We start from the raw sequence: 18,176 nt of genomic DNA, 5'->3' as shown, positions 1-18,176 counted from the left end.
AGAGTTCAATGGCTGTGATAGAAGGAAAGTGAGAATGCATCAACAACATTGTAATTACTCCACAATAATGACCTAAATGAAAAGTGTCTTGTAGGCACTAAAGTTATACTGCAAGAAAATACTGCAAAGAAATACACTTAATGTCCTAAATGCAAAGCCTTATGTTTGGGGCAATCCAACAAAACACTTCACTTACTAGCTGCCTCATTATTTCCAAGCATGGTGGTGGCTGCATCATGTTATGTGTATGCTTGACATTGGCATAGACAGGAGTTTTTCAGGATAAAAAGAAATGGAATGGAGTTAAGCACAAGTAAAATCCTAGAGTAAAACCTGCTTCAGTCTGCTTTACACGAGACACCGGGAGAGGAATTCACCTTTCAGCAGGACAATAACCTACAACACAAAGCCAAATCTATACTGGAGTTGTGTACCAAGAAGACAGTGAATGTTCCTGAGTGGCCAAGTTATCATTTTGACTTGAATCTGCTTGAAAATCCATGGCCAGATGTGAAAATTGCTATCTAGCCATGAACCCCAACACTGTGACAGAGCTTGAAGAACTTTGAAAATAATATGACTATCTAATGAAAGTATATTAGTGTTTCATTCATTTTTTGTGTAGACCGTTGACAATATATATATATATATATAGATAGATAGATATATAGATATATATTAATTCCATTTAGTAACACAGTAAAATGTGAAGAATTCCATGATAGGTAGGTCATTGTCAGAAGAAGGTCAATTCTTGATATGCTGTTGAGCTTTTTAGCTTGTAATGGTATCCTGAACTTCACTTAAAAATATTTGAACTGTAAGCTCAACACAAACTGTAGAGTAACTATAGACATGGTTGGAATATGTGCATCTAACTCTGGGCTCTGCACTCTTCACAAGGCCTCTTTGGAGCTCATTGAGACTTTGATCGTCTTGCGGGTTAAATCTTCGAAGAGTCTCCCCATCTCTGTTCTATCTACCCAGGAGCTACAAGAATGGAGTCTAGACATGTGGCCTTCCCTGATCCTGACCTTACCCTCAACTTACAATGGTCCAAACCCCTGCAACCAAACACGCTCAGTTGTGGGTGTTTACCCTTTTCACTCAGGGTGTGGCGTGTCACATCCACTAGGTTTTAAGTCTGAGAAATTATTCAAAATATAGCATGTGGTATACTATGCCTAGAAAGCACATTCCTTGAAAAGTGTTAATGTAATCCTGCTTGACAGTTTACATCCTTCAAGAAGGGCTTCAAAACATCACTTCATGTAATATTAATATGTACAATGTTTTGTATTTTTTTATTGCTGCTGCTGGAAGAGTGGGTCTGAAATTATTTTTTCCTGACAGAATTCATCAAAGTCAGGGAATCTGTCACAAGAAGATAATGGCAGTGATATTCCAGGGCTGGAGCGGATCATCAATGACTTGAGGATAAAGATTGCAGCACTGGAAATCCAGCATGCATCTCTGGAGATGGAGGTCCACTCTAAGGATTGTGGGGATAGGGACAATACTGTGGCCTTAGGGGGTGTCAACCACACATGGAAGAAGAGGATGGAGGTTTCCGTATAGACATCACCTGTGAAGGAGGGTTTTATTTTTGAAGTGCCTTTCAAGGGAGGGTCAATCCCCTCCTCAGCCTCTGTCCCACTGATCTCCTCCTTTGGAGCTTTGGACCTCCACCCCCTCTACCAGGTAAGGGCCCCACTCCTCCGCCCACACCCCCCAGCAGTGGACCTCCATCTACCCCAGGCTTTGGCCCTCCTCCCCCTCCCGGAGGTTTCAAGGTCTCCATGGCCCAGGAGGCTGGCCCTCAGAAGCCCCCCATCGAGCCCCCCAAGCCCATGAAGCCTCTCTACTGGACCAGGATCCAGCTGCATTCTAAAAAGTAATTACTAGTCCACTTTAGTCCAATCACTTTAGATATACACTGAGTGTACAAAACGTTACATTGCCAAACATTACATTTGCCTTCAGAATAGCCTCAATTCGTCAGGGAATGGCATTCCACAGGGATGCTGGCCCATGTTGACTCCAATGCTTCCCACAGTTGTGTCAAGTTGACTGGATGTCCTTTGGGTGGTGGGCCATTCTTCATACTCACAGGAAACTGCTAAGCGTCAAAAACCCAGCAACGTTGCAGTTCTTGACACAAACCGGTGCGCCTAGCACCTACTACCATTGAAGTTCAAAGGCACTTAAATAATTTGTCTTTCCTATTCACCCTCTGAATGGCACAGATATAGTACACAATCCACGTCTCAATTGTCTCAAGGCTTAAAAATCCTTCTTTAACCTGTCTCCTCCGCTTCATTTCCACTGATTGAAGTGGATTTAACAAGTGTCATCAATAAGGGATCATAGCTTTCACCTGGATTCACCTAGTCAAGGAAAGAGGAGGTGTTCTTAATGTTTTGTATAGCCAGTGTATATGTTTATCCATAGTTACCTGTTTAGCTATATGAGAAAACCATCAACATAACTCATGAATGAGAATGCAAAAGGTAGAGATGGATCATTGACATTTATGGAGGCTTTCCTTACCAAACTATAGAATGGGTTTTCTGCTGAAGATTAAGATCAGCCATGTTATAGAAATGGGAACCCAGTGTAAAATGAGAGAAAGATGTGGGGAAAGAGTGTGATGAGATGGTGTTTGAGTTGAAACGGGTGTTGTGATGTGCTTTGGTACTGATGTACTTGACTTCACACATAAAGATATCATGCATGCTATAATACTGTAGTACTGTGACATGTCAGAAAATAAGTTCACCTTATAATAACCAGTGGACATAGTGGTGGGTTTATATGAAGTTATTGGAAATGTACTGTACAGTAGTTGTCTGAAGAGGTACTGTGGTACTGCTCTCTGTATTCAGGGGCTCGGTAAAGCACAACATGTCAGACATTTTGAAATGTAAGTTTGAGGTACACTCTTAGAAAAAAGGGTTCCAAAATTATTATTTGGCTTTCCCCATTGGAGAACCCATTTTGGTTCCAGGTAGAACCATTTTGGGTTCCATGTAGAACCCTCTGTGGACAGGGTTTTATATGGAAGCCAAAACTGTTCTACCTGGAACCAAACAGGGTTCTTCAAAGGGTTCTCTTATGGGGACAGCCGAAGAACCCTTTTAGGTTCTAGATAGCACCTTTTTCTCTAAGAGTGCATACATCAACAGGATAAACATCCAATGATAGAAATGTAATGCAGATCTTTCTTTCTTCTACTTGAGGGATGCGAGTGGTTCTTTGGTCTGGGAGAAGATCGAGGAGCCATCAGTGGATTTTGATGAGTTTGTCGAGTTATTCTCCAAAAGTTCTATGAAGGAGAAGACGCCAAAATCAGACACCATCACCAAGTCCAAGGCCAAACAGGTACTGTACATTGTGTGTGCGTACGTTTGTCTGTCTGTCCCTTGCCTGTCTTTGGTCCCATCCCTGTCTCTGTCTCTTGCTGTCCCTCTCTCCGTCACTCTAGTCCCTTGCCTGTGAATGACATGAGGAAGTGATGTACTGTAGCCAGACAGTGATTATGTGGTGTGGGGTCTGGCTCCCCCTGGCTTCTAGGCCCAGTGAGGTGCAGAGCCAGTGAGTGGCGTGTGGCGAATAAACCCACACTGATGACTGGGAGACGCTGTGGCAGGCCAGTCGGTCATGTGGTTCCTCCCCTGAGACTGCTGCTCTGTGGCTCTGACCTAATAGTCTTACATAGCTTCCCATCCTAAGTTTCTACTGTCCTTTTCTGTCAGCCACTGATCAAAAATAATTTGATAGATTTAAGTACCATGGTAGAGCATTAGCTGAGTATTTCAGCTCTAAGTGGTCACAGAGGAAGGGAGGATATTAAAGAGGGGTTAGTAGAGTATTGGGACAGAGCCTTGTGTGTGCTCTTCCCTCTAGAGGGACTACCTCTGTGTATTCAGAGGTATACATACACACTTGAATGAATGGCGAAGAGCAGAACCCCATGCTGATTCACTTTTCATACTCTCTCAGTCAGAGCTGCAGTGAAGAGCATACACTATATATACAAAGTACACTACCGGTCAAAAGTTTTAGAACACCTACTCATTCAAGACTTTTCTTTATTTTGACTATTTTCTACATTGTTGAATAATAGTGAAGACATCAAAACTATGAAATAACACATATGGAATCATGTTGTAACCAAAAATGTGTTAAACAAATCAAAATATATTTTATATTTGAGATTCTTCAAATAGCCACCCTTTGCCTTGATGACAACTTTGCACGCTCTTTTTGGGAATTGTGGAGGCCAAGTCATCTGATGCAGCACTCCACCACTATCCTTTTTGATAAAATAGCCCTTACACAGCCTGGAGGTGTGTTGCGTCATTGTCCAATTGAAAAACTAATTACAGTCCCACTAAGCCCAAACCAGATGGGATGGCATATTGCTGCAGAATGCTGTGGTAGCCATGCTGGTTAATAATGCCTTGAATTCTAAATAAATCACAGACATTGTGACCAGTAAAGCACCCCCACACCATAAAACTTCCTCCTCCATGCTTTACGGTGGGAAATACACATGCAGAGATCATCCATTCACCCACACCACATCTCACAAGGACACGGCAGTTGGAACAAAAAATCTTCAATTTGGACTCCAGACCAAAGGACAAATTTCTATCGGTCTAATGTCCATTGCTCCTGTTTCTTGGCCCAAGCAAGTCTCTTATTTTTGTTGGTGTCCTTTAGTAGTGGTTTCTTTGCAGCAATTCGACCACGAAGGCCTGATTCACAGTCTCCTCTGAAAAGTTGATGTTGTGAAGTATCTGTTACTTGAACTCTATGAAGCATTTATTTGGGCTGCAATTTCTGATGTGCAGTTAACTCTAATGAACGTATCCTCTGAAGCAGAAGTAACTCTGGGTCTTCCATTCCTGTGGCGGTCCTTAGAGCCAGTTTCATCATAGCTCTATAAGGATTTTGCGACTGCACTTGAAGAAACGTTCAAAGTTCTTGACATTTTCCAGATTGACTGACCTTCATGTCTTAAAGTGATGATGGACTGTCGTTTCTCTTTGCTTATTTGAGCTTCTCTTGCCAAAGTATGGACTTAGTCTTTTACCAAATTGGGCTATCTTCTGTCCTTGGCTCAAACGCAATAAGAAAGCAAGAAACTCCACTAATTAACTTTTAACGAGGCACACCTGTTAATTGAAATGAATTCCAGTTGACTACCTCATGAAGCTGGATGAGAGAATGCCAAGAATGTGCAAAGCTGTCATCAAGGCAAAGTGGCTACTTTGAAGAATCTCAACTATAAAATATGTTGATTTGTTTTACACATTTTTGGTTGCTAGGTGATTCCATATGTGTTATTTCGTAGTTTTGATGTCTTCACTATTATTCTACAATGTGAAAACAGTAAAGATAAAGAAAAACTCTTGAATGAGTCGGTATTCTAAAACTTTTGACCGGTAGTGTATGTGTACACCCATTCAAAGTATTTCAGCCACACCCGTTGCTGACAGGTGTATAAAATGAAGCACACAGCCATTCAATCTCCATAGACAATCATTGGCAGTAGAAGGGCCTTACTGAAGAACTCAGTGACTTTCAATGTGACACCGTCATAGGAAGCCACTTTTCCAAAAAAATTCTGCCCAGCTTGAGCATCCCCGGTCAACTGTTATTAAGTGCTGTTATTGTGAAGTGGAATGTCTAGGAGCAACAACGGCTCAGCCATGAAGTGGTATGTCACACAAGCTCACAGAACGGGACTGCCAAGTGCTGAGGCGCGTAACAATATTCTGTCCTCTGTTGCAACACTCACTATTTAGTTCCAAACTGCCTCTGGAAGCAACGTCAGCACAATTCATCAAATGGGTTTCCATGGCCTTGCAGCTACACACAAGCCTAAAATCACCATGCGCAATGCCAAACGTCGGCTGGAGTGGTGTAAAGCTCACCGCCATTGGACTGGAGCAGTTGAAACGTGTTCTCTGGAGTGACGAATCACGCTTCACCATCTGGCAGTCCGATGGACAAATTTGAATTTGGCGGAAGCCAGGGGAACTTTACCTGCCCGAATGCATAGTGCCAACTGTAAAGTTTGGTGGAGGAGGAATAAGGGTCTGGGGCTGTTTTTTCATGGTTCGGGTTAGGCCCCTTAGTTCCAGTGAATGGTAATCTTAACACAGCATACAATGACATTCTAAATGATTCTGTCCTTCCAACTTTGTGGCAACAGTTTGGGGAAGGCCCTTTCCTGTTTTCAGCATGACAATGCCTCCGTGCACATAGCGATGTTCACTGTCACGACTTCCACCGAAGTCGGCTCCTCTCCTTGTTCGGGTGGCGTTTGGCGATCAACTTCACCGTCTTTCTAGCCATCACCGCTCCATTTTTCATATATCCATTTGTCTTGCCTTGTTTCCATACACACCTGGTTTTCATTTCCCCAATCAATCTACTTGTATTTAACCCTCTGTTTCCCATCATGTTTTGTGTGTAATTGTTTCATGTCATGTGGTGTTAGTTTACGCGCTTTATTTTTTTATGTTCCGTTTTTTGAGCGTGTTTGATTGATGTTGTGATCTCGTTTTTTGGAACTATAATAAAAGTGAGCCTGTTCATTATACTTTGTTCTCCTGCACCTGACTTCGCCTCCATTGGCACACCATTGACAGAATGGCACACCTTCAATGGAGTCAGCAGGAGCAGGTACCCCGGTTAGAGGAGCGCGTCCAGGAACATTCGGCCATGTTACATCATCTTGGTGCCATGATGGATCACGTTGTCCAGACCATGGACCGCTGGGAGAGACAGGAAGTCTCTCCAGTGCCTCGACCAGCACAAACCGGGGTTGTCTCGACCCGTTCCATCCGGAGAGAATTCCAGTGGGATACGTCTTTCCCTTTTCCAGGGAGTATGATGGAACGGCAGCACAGTGCCAGGGATTCTTGTTACAACTGGACCTCTACCTGGCCACTGTGCACCCAACTCCCTCAGAAGGGGAGAGAGTGACCACCCTCGTCTCCTGCCTCACAGGAAAGAGCGCTGGAGTGGGCAAACGCCGTGTGGAGAGAAGGAGACACGGTGCCAGACCACTTCGAGGTGTTCACCCGTCGCTTCAGGGCCATCTTCGATCATCCACCTGAGGGCAGATTGGCGGGGGAGAGCCTCTTCCATTTGAGACAGGGGACGAGGAGCGCCCAGGACTTCACCCTGGAATTCCGGACCTTGGCCGCCGGAGCAGGCTGGAACGACAGGGCCCTCATCGACCATTATCGATGCATCCTACGAGAGGATGTCCGACGTGAGCTGGCCTACAGGGATGCCACTATTTCCTTTGACCAACTGGTAGATTTGTCCATCCGGTTGGTTAACCTGCTGGTCACCCGCGGACGTCCAGAGGCGGCGGTTCCATTGTCCAGCACCCCCCGCTTCGGTGCCCATGGAGTTAGGAGGGGCTGCTCATAAGGAGACTGGAGGAGGAGCCATGCATCTGTGGCCGCAGATGACACACTGCCGGTCGGTGCTGTGTAGGTTCCTCTGGGAGTTGAGGCAACAGGCAGGGCACTCTGCCGTCACTCCAGGTGAGTTTGCACCACACTCCTCCAGAGTCCTCTGTTGATCAACTGTTTCCCAGCATAAGGCGCTTGTCGATTCAGGCGCAGCTGGGAATTTTATCGACAGAGCATTAGCCATTAGGTTAGAGATCCCCATTTGTCCTATAGCTAGAGAGTGACCGCCTTGCAGCCATCTGTAATTGGCCGACTCCCACCACGGTAAAGGAGGTGCAATGATTTTTAGGGTTTGCCAATTACTACCGGAGATTTATCCGGGCTTTTGGCCAGGTTGCTGCGCCCATTACCTCACTGCTGAAGAGGGGTCCTGTAAGGTTGCAGTGGTCGGTTGAGGCGGACAGGGCTTTTTGGCAACTAAGAGCTCTGTTTACTTCGGCTCCAGTGCAGGCCCATCCGTATCCCTCTTTGGCATTCATAGTGGAGGTGGATGCGTCTTTCCTAACGGATCTTCCTCACTCACAGGGAAATAACACAATCCTGGTCGTTGTGGATCGTTTTTCTAAGTCCTGTCATCTCCTCCCGCTGCCTGGTCTCCCTACGGCCCTACAGACTGTGGAGGCCCTGCTTACACACGTCTTCCGCCACAACGGGATGCCTGAGGATATAGTGTCGGATCGGGGTCCCCAGTTCACATTGAGAGTTTGGAAGGTGTTTATGGAACGTCTGGGTGTCTCGATTAGCCTTACCTCAGGTTTTCACCCCGAGAGTAACGGGCAGGTAGAGAGAGTCAACCAGGATGTGGGCAGGTTTCTGCGGTCCTATTGCCAGGACTGGCCGGGGGAGTGGGCAGCATTTGTGCCCTGGGCCGAGATGGCACAGAACTCGCTTCGCCACTCCTCCACTAACCTCTCCCCCTTTCAGTGCGTATTGGGGTACCAGCCGGCTCTGGCACCGTGGCATCAACGTCAGACCGAGACTCCTGCGTTGGAAGACTGGTTTAGGCGCGCAGAAGAGACATGGGAGGCCGCCCGTTTCCATCTCCAGCGAGCCGCGCATCGCCAGAAAGCCAGCGCGGACCGTCACCGCAGTGAGACCCGTAACCTGCCCCTCCACCTGCCCTGCCGGAAGCTGGGTCCGCGGTTTGGGTCCACGGTGGGGCCATTTTAACCCCTCCTTCCATGTGTCTCTCCTCAGGCCGGTGGTGGCTGGTCCACTCCAGGAATCTGTCCCTCCGCCCCCTTTGGACATCGAGGGGGCCCCGGCGTACATCGTTCGTTCCATCCTGGATTCGAGGCGTCGGGTGGGGGGCCTTCAGTACCTCGTGGAGTGGGAGGGGTATGAACCGGAGGAGAGGTGTTGGGTTCTGGTTGCAGATGTTTTGGATCCTGAACTGCGAAGGTGAAACTCCCGCAGCAATTCACATCAGGAAAATGTTTTGAATGGTCAATTTACTGTAAATTAATAAAACAGTTTATGATTAAAGTGTTATTATATTCTCCAGGGGAATAGTTATTCTGTAGATCCTGTAAAAATTATATACAATGTGATATCTTCACTATGAACACATCAGACAATATTATCTGCAGTGTAGTACCACCATTATGCAGCCATAATTGCTCATGCTGTGTGTCTTTTAGCATTGAAATTAAATTATATCATGTCCACAGTGTGTTTGGAAACCATTTAGCTAGATATAGAGGCAGGAGTTCAGTGATGTAACTGACTCCATGTTCAATTATTATATTTTTATCTCCACTGTGAGTTGTGTGATCTGGAGCACATCAAAGTGGTATGCCTGAGGCTGGGGTTTACTATCTACACTCACCACACAACCTTATTACCCAGCAGTCACTCTGCATACTCAGCTTGACTGTGGTCACAGGGAAAATCTACTGTAAACCATACAGGTGTACTATCTTAATGTAATCACTGTTGTTACTGACAATTGGCCTGAACAGCAGGAAATGCACACTTTTAGTGTGTTCTAGGTTATAAAGGCTTCTAAAATTTGTAATTTCCACTTTAAAATGTCTGACTGGATTTGTCCTAACTAAAAATGTCCTAACTAAAAATCAACCCCTACAAAAATTTCAATGAATTATAATCCACATTTTAATTCAGATGCACATGTCCTGTTGCGGCAGGATTATTTTCATGTTATGATCAACTGGTCAAATTAAGATCGAACATCTGTACTGTATATGATACTGTCCATGGCTGTTGGCTTATTAATATACAGTATATGTCACGGCCGTCAAAAGGAGGAGACCAAGGTGCAGCGTGGTGAGCGTACATATTATTTTTATTAGAAAAGCTGCCGAACAAAACAATAAACACTACAAAACAAACCATGAAGCTAAAGGCTATGTGCCATAAACAAAGTCAACCTCCCACAAAGACAGGTGGGAAAAGGGCTACCTAAGTATGGTTCTCAATCAGAGACAACGATAGACAGCTGTCCCTGATTGAGAACCCTACCCGGCCAAACATAGAAATACAAATAATAGGGTCTCCTGGGTGGCACAGTGGTCTAGGGCACTGCACAGTGCCAGCTGTGACACCAGAGACTCTGGGTTCGCGCCCAGGCTCTTTCGCAGCCGGCCGCGACTGGGAGGTCTGTGGGGCGACGCACAATTGGCATAGCGTCGTCCGGGTTAGGGAGGGTTTGGCCAGTAGGGATATCCTTGTCTCATTGCGCACTAGCGACTCCTGTGGCGGGCCGGGCACAGTGCACGCTAACCAGGTCGCCAGGTGCAAGCTGTCACCAGGTGCGGCTTGCTTTCGGGTTGGATGTGCACTGTGTTAAAAAGCAGTGCGGCTTGGTTGGGTTGTGTTTCAGAGGACGCATGGCTTTCGACCTTCGTCTCTCCCGAGCCCGTACGGGAGTTGTAGCGATGAGACAAGATAGTAACTACTAACAATGGGATACAACGAAATTAAAAGAAATTAAAAAGAAATACAAATAATAGAACATAGAATACCCACCCCAAATCACACACTGACCAAACCAAATAGAGACATAAAAAGAATCTCTAAGATCAGGGCGTGACAATATATTTAAATATATATTAAAACTTCATCAGCAGTTGTAAATGTATGTATGATTTACTAGGCACAATATAGTGACATATAGTTGTCACGAACGTCATCAGGGAAATGACTGGACCAGGGATATGACTGCAGCGTGGTGAGCGTACATTTTCCTTTAATGTTATAAATGTCTCCAACAAAACAAGAAACAACAAAAACGACTGTGACGCTGACTAGGGCTATACAGGCTACTAACACAGACAGCTAGCCACAACTACGGTGAAAAAACAGGCTGCCTATGTATGATTCCCAATCAGAGACAACGATAGACAGCTGTCCCTGATTGAGAACCATACCCGGCCAAAACATAGAAACAGAAAACATAGAAAGATGTTAGAATGCCCAAAAGAAACTAGAATGCCCACCATTGTCACACCCTGGCCTAACCAAAATAGAGAACAAAAGCCTCTCTATGGCCAGGGTGTGACAATAGTAAAAGAGAGTGATGATGGGTAATTATTGTACAAGATAAACAATATTTTGAGACTCCACAATCTTAAGCAGTTAACTTAATATATTTGTGATCTGCCAATCTTTTCTCACATTGTTGTTGTGACATTTGACTTTTAAATACTCAAATGTCTTGCCATTGATACCCAGCCTGCAATTTGTGGTTTGTGGAAAACGTAATTTGATGAACATCTAATCACAGGAAATAAGAGCACAATGAACGTATACTACTGTATATTTAGTGGGCAATATTTGGAAATGCTTTCCTACTTATCTCCATATGAACGGCATTATCAGTGTGACGGGTTCAAGTGATAAATAAGTCGAGATGTCTCTAAGATCTACAAATTCTAAATCCCCCTCATCGAAAATATGATATATGTGGAGAACTGAACTGGAAGGGAAAACTGACAATCACATTAATTTGACTGGAAACGTTTATAATTTGTATAATGTTTGTGGGATAAGTGGCAACAATTAATTTCCAATAAAATGAAAAAGTAGAGGGGGATAGACATTGTTATGGCCTGTTTTGGACTTATTCTAAGCTTTATCCTCTTTCCCTTCTCTGTTCTTTCTCTCTGCTCTCTTCTCGCTCTCTCTCTCAGGTGGTGAAGCTGTTGAACACCAAGCGATCACAGAACGTGGGGATCCTCATGTCTAGCATCCACTTGGACATGAAGGACATCCAGAATGGTGAGTGGTGATGCTCCACCTCAACCCACTTCACTCAACACAGCATCATGAAAGCAGTTTTGCCCAGGTAGTTTCCTCAACTCAAGTTTCTCGGACAATGCATTGACCTCTCAGGTTTTGGCATTGCGCCCGGCCTGCCAAAACCTCCCCTGACCTGAACGACACTAGAACAATTGAGTGCCCCCTCATGAGTCTCCCAGTCGCGACCGGCTGCAACACAGCCGGGGATCGAACCTGGATCTGCTGTGAAGCATTAGACTGCTGCGCCACTCGGGATGCCCCAACCTCTCTACACTTTTGATGCATACAGTGCATTAGGAAAGTATTCAGACCTGTTGACTTTTTCCACATTTTGTTATGTTACAGTCTTATTCAATCTACACACAATACTAAAAAATTAACCAATTTTTTACATTTTTGCAATTTGCAAATTGTACAGAAATATCTTGTACAGTATACATACGTTTTCAGACCCTTTGCTACAACTTGGAGTACAACTTGGAGTCCACCTGTGCTAAATTTAATTCATTGGACATTTTTTATTTTTTATTTTTTTATTTTACCTTTATTTAACTAGGCAAGTCAGTTAAGAACAAATTCTTATTTTCAATGACGGCCTAGGAACAGTGGGTTAACTGCCTTGACATGATTTGGAAAGGCACACACCTGTCTGTATAAGTTCCCACAGTTGACAGTGCATGTCAGAGCAAAAACCAAGCCATGAGGTTGAAGGAATTGTCCGTAGAGCTCCGAGACAGGATTGTGTCGAGGCACAGATCGGGGGAAGGGTACCAAAACATTTCTGCAGCATTGAAGGTCCCCAAGAACACAGGGTCCACCATCATTCTTAATTGGAAGAAGTTTGGAACCACCAAGGGCCTTGGTCAGGGAGGTGACCAAGAACCCGATGGTCACTCTGACAGAGCTCCAGAGTTCCTCTGTGAAGATGGGAGAACATTCGAGAAGGACAACCATCTCTGCAGCACGCCACCAATTAGGCCTTTATGTTAGAGTGGCCAGGTTGAAGCCACTCCTCAGTAAAAGGCACATGACAGCCCGCTTGGAGTTTGAAAAAAGGCACCTAAAGGACTCTCAGATCTTGAGAAACAAGATTCTCTGGTCTATTGAAACCAAGATTGAACTCTTTGGCCTGAAAACCAAGCGTCATGTCTGGAGGAAACCTGGCACCATCCCTACGGTGAAGCATGGTGGTGGAAGCATCATGCTGTAGGGATGTTTTTCAGCAGCAGGGACTGTGAGACTAGTCAGATTGAGGGAAAGATGAACGGAGCAAAGTACAGAGAGATCCTTGAGGAAAAACCTGCTCCAGAGTGCTCAGGACCTCAGAATGGGGCGAAGGTTCACCTTCCAACAGAACAACAACCCTAAGCGCACAGCCAAGACAACGCAGGAGTGGCTTTGGGACAAGTTTTTTCACCCAAAAGTACATTAATCTCTAGGAGACAGAACGCATCTCCTTCCTGAGCGGGATGACGGCTGCGTGGTCCCATGGTGTTTGTCTTGCTTACTATTGTTTGTACAGATGAACGTGCTACCTTCAGGCGTTTGGCAATTTCTCCCAAGGATGAACCAGACTTGTGGAGGTCTACAATTTGATTCTGAAGTCTTGGCTAATTTCTTTTGATTTTCCCATGATGTCAAGCAAAGAGGCACTGAGTTTGAAGGTAGGCCTTGAAATACATCCAAAGGTACACCTCCAATTGACTCAAATGATGTCAATTAGCCTATCAGAAGATTCTAAAGCCATGATATAATTTTCTGGAATTTTCCAAGCTGTTTAAAGGCACAGTCAACTTAGTGTATGTAAACTTCTGACCCACTGGAATTGTGATACTGTGAATTCTAAGTGAAATAATCTGTCTGTAAACAATTGTTGTAAAAATGACTTGTGTTATGCACAAAGTAGATGTCCTAACCGACTTGCGAAAAATAGTTTGTTTACAAGAAATTTGTGGAGTGGTTGAAAAACTAATTTTAATGACCCCAAACTAAGTGTATGTAAATTTCCGACTTCAACTGTAGGTGCAAGTCAGACAATATTTATCCCCATAATGCAACACACTTTGAAAGGTGATGACCAATAATGGTCATCGACTTCACCATTTGTTTTGTGGTACTTTTTACCCCCAATTTAGTGATATCCAATTGGTAGTTACAGTCTTGTCTCTTCGCTGCAACTACCGAAAACATACCCTACCAAGCCGCACTGCTTCTTGACACACTTCTCGCTTAACCCAGAAGCCAGCCGCACCAATGTGTCAGATGAAACACTGTACAACTGACGATAGGAGTCAGCGTGCATACGCCCGCCCCGCCACAGGAGTCCCTAGTCCGCCCCGCCCAGCATCGTCCCCTAACCCGGACGACGCTGGGCCAATTGTGCGCAGCCTCGAGGGTCTCCAGCTCGCAGCTGGCTGCGGCACAGTGGGAGGCACTATTTGTCAAAAAATCATTAGGGAGTTTTTGGTTGAACCATGCGAACGTGACCAAATACGTCTAAACAGGAACCGATTCTAAAGCTACAGGCAGAATGAAATGAAAGTGGAAAAAAACATTCAATCCCCACTTGGTCTGCTTATCTCACTTAGACAGATTTTTGGGTGAGGTAAATCCTCTCGCTTTGCCTCTTCCTCTCTGAATTAGCACTCACACAGTCACGCAATTAAGTACATTACTGTCATTGTTTTCAAATAAAATTGTAAAAAATGTTTTTTTTAAATTGCTTCTTAGCAAAGTGAAATTTCTGAAGCTAGAATTTTGCTAAGATTGTCTGGGAGTGCTGGAAAACAACTATGGTTATTTGCAAAAAGAACTCTCTTTTTACAGACCAAAACAGCTGAGAAGTTTAGCCTTGAAGTTCAAAGTTGCTGAGGAAATTGACCCACTACTACTGTATACTTTGTGCATCTGGGTAGCAATTAAGTACATTACTGTCATTGTTTTCAAATAAAATTGTAAAAAATGTTTTTTTTAAATTGCTTCTTAGCAAAGTGAAATTTCTGAAGCTAGAATTTTGCTAAGATTGTCTGGGAGTGGTCTGAGTGGGGTGTGGAAAACAGAAAACTATGTGTTATTTGCAAAAGGAACTCTCTTTTTATTATTGGTCCCTTAACTGATTTATCGCCTGGTGATGTCTCCTGGCAGGCCAAAACTCCATTCCACCAAAACAGGTTGAAATTCCAGCTCCTACATTTTTTATTTACCTAGGCAGGTCAGTTAAGAACAAATTCTTATGTTCATTGACAGCCTACCCTGGCCAAACCCAGACGATGCAGGACCAATTGTGCACCGTCCTATGGGACTCCCAATCACGGCCGGATGTGATACAGCCTGGATTTGAACCAGGGACTGTGATGACAACTCTTGCACTGAAATGCAATGCCTTAGACTGCTGCGCTACACGGGAACGCTCTTTAAGTGTGTAAATATAGAAAAAACACAGAAAAATCTAATTTTTGACAGGACTGGGCCTTTAAACCTAACCTATGACCTGACCCATCACCTTATGCATTGCTGCCCCACAGTGGCAAGAAGGTACATCGCAAAAAATACACATCATAAATGGCTCCAAGCCTCCCACGCACAGGCTACATTCTGTCCCTAACACTAAAACTGAAACGAAATAGAAATCTAAAACAAAATAGATTTTTTTTTAAATAAAAATTTAATTAAAATAACAACTAGTAAATCAGATCTGAAAACGAACTGAAACTAAACTTAATTAAAAATAATCATCATCTTAAAATGCATAAAAATAAAAGCTAATATTCAAGCATAAAACTTTAATTGTGATGTGTTACCCTCAAATGAGAGGCCTCATTATTGGGTTATCACTAGACTTTGATGTATAAATGATGTATGATTAGCTTTGTCTCTGTGTTTCCATCTCCGTAGCCTTTCACAATGGATTTACAATTCTTCCAATTCACCGCACAAACATACACACACACACACACAATAATATTATTATGTGAAATATTATTACGCGCACATATATAATAAATAATGTTCTAACGAAAGGTCCATATCAACAATCAAAATGATTGAAAATGCAGATCAAAACGTAAAGAAAGTGTCTAATCAAAACTAAATTCTATCTTGATAAATCAAATGCATCAAAGGGATGTTGTCTATTCTCATGTTCATTGAACCCGCAAAATCTCCCAATAGACCATCAGCGGGAAGACGGTTGATGCCTTTGACAGCCAGATATCATATCCAGAGATCATCAAGCAGTGTGTCATCCAGAATAATACCAAGTTTGCCTTGAAAATCCAGCTTGGAAAATGATTTGGGGTGCAGTATAGTGTCCATTTGTCAGGTTGTTATTTCTAGCTAGCTAGATATGTTCAGTTCAAGGTATGCGATTACCAAACGATGTAGACACGCCCAAATGTTCAGAGCTTACCCCAGGCTTACCTACACAACATGTTTAGGCAATTTGTGTGTGCAAAATATGAAATCGGCTCAATGCAACAAATGAAACTAGGCCAAGCAGCGAGGCCCATGCTGACCCTGTTCATCAACAGTGACTGGAGTCAGTAACAGGCGTCAACGATTTGAATGGATGGGAATGAAGGCATGCATACTCTGACACCAGTCCTGAGGTTTTGTATGCAGTTTTAGCAAATAGATTTGGAGAATAAAAAACACCAGAATCATTGAGGAAAAAACATTAGACAACAAAAAAGATTGACCATTTTTTATATAATTGTGGCTTTTCAAAATATTTTTTTTAAATAACGTTTTATTATCACTGGTGTCACCAGCTCATCAGATGGTCAGCAAGAATGGCCCTGGTACAAACAACCTTAAACCAAATGTACCTCAGATATGGGTATGTGTTTTTGTACTGTAGATTATTCATGTGTTGAAGTCACTGTGTTTACAGCAACAGGCCAACGTCTGTTTCTCATATTCGTCATGAAGAAAATCCAGGATCAATTTCTCCACATATTTGAATATCAGTATTTAGTAGGGAAATGGGACTGTAATCAGTTCAGATATCTTGACATGAGTTATCTTTCTGTCCAGCATGAATGATAACTCAGGGGGCTAAAGGTATGAGTTTATGGCAGATCTGCCAAGGTTGAAATACATTAAGTTGTTTTACTTGTCATGACTGGTTAAGAGTTCTTCGTGAGATGGGACCAAAATAATTTGTCCAATAGGAACTTGGTATAGCTTATCTTTAAACGCAATATATTCTTTCCCTTCCTTTACAGCCATTCTGAACATGGACAACACTGTAGTGGACCTTGAGACCTTAAGTTGTTTGTAATGTATTCATGTTATATACTATGCTTTTTTGTTGTAAGTGTTTGATGACAAGAACTTTCACTGAGTGAAAATAGTTTTTGGCAGTGTTTATGACATGTGGAATTTGACAGATCAATCAATGGACAAGGAAACATGTCTACATTACCACAAGTCAGGTAAGATACATCAATTACACCCCATTTTTATAAAAATAATAATATAATATGTTTCTACACACTTCTACATTAATGTGGATGCTACAATGATTACTGATAGTATTGAATGAATAGTGAATAATGATGAGTGAGAAAATTACAGACACACAAATATCATACCCCCCAAAAAATGCTAACCTCCCCTTTTATTGTAGTGGTGAGAGGTTAGCATGTCTTGGGGGTATGATATTTGTTCCTCTGTAACTTTGTCACTCATCATTATTCACGAATAATTGAGGACTATTACTGAGTACCGCTCTCCATATTTTCAAGCAAAGTGGTGGCGGCATCATGTTATGGGTATACTTGTAATCGTTAAAGAATGGGGAGTTTTTCAGGATAAAATATTAATGGAATGGAGCTAAGCACAGGCAAAATCCTAGAGGAAAACCTGTTTCAGTCGGCTTTCCACCAGACATTGGGAGATTAATTCACCTGTAAGCAGGACAATAACCTAAAACACAAGGCTAAATCTACACTGAATTTGCTTAACAAGAAGACATTGAATGTTCCTGAACGGCTGAAAACAACCAATTTGACAGAGCTTGAAGAATTTGAAAAGAATAATGGGCAAATGTTACATTATCCAGGTGTGGAAAGCTCTTAGAGATGTACCCAGAACGACTCACAGCTGTAATCACTGCCAAATGTGATTCTAATGTGTTGATTCAGGGGCTGAATACTTATCTAATCACGATATATAGTGTTTTATTTTCATGTATGTTTTACAAATGCTCAACTTTTTCCTCCGCTTTGACATTACAGGGTATTTTGTGTCGATCGTTGACAAAAAAATGATAATTAAATAAATTTTAATCCAATTTTGTGACACAACAAAATGTGGAAAAAGTCAATGGGTGTGAACTTTCTGAAGGCACTGTAGGTATCCGTCTTTCGACGCCATACTCACCAAAGAGCTAAATGCTATATGTTCATCTCACCT

At 43.1% G+C, this 18,176-nt stretch overlaps 1 pseudogene; it reads left to right on the top strand.

The window, feature by feature from the left end:
• LOC115113861 (formin-2-like) overlaps window positions 1–18,176 on the top strand; it is a 53,951-nt pseudogene that overhangs the window by 10,949 nt on the left and 24,826 nt on the right.

Source organism: Oncorhynchus nerka, linkage group LG28 (genome assembly GCF_034236695.1).
Source record: "Oncorhynchus nerka isolate Pitt River linkage group LG28, Oner_Uvic_2.0, whole genome shotgun sequence".
Lineage (NCBI taxonomy): Eukaryota > Metazoa > Chordata > Actinopteri > Salmoniformes > Salmonidae > Oncorhynchus > Oncorhynchus nerka.
The sequence above is the reverse complement of the archived record's forward strand: the minus strand, read 5'-3'. Positions and strand labels throughout refer to the sequence as shown.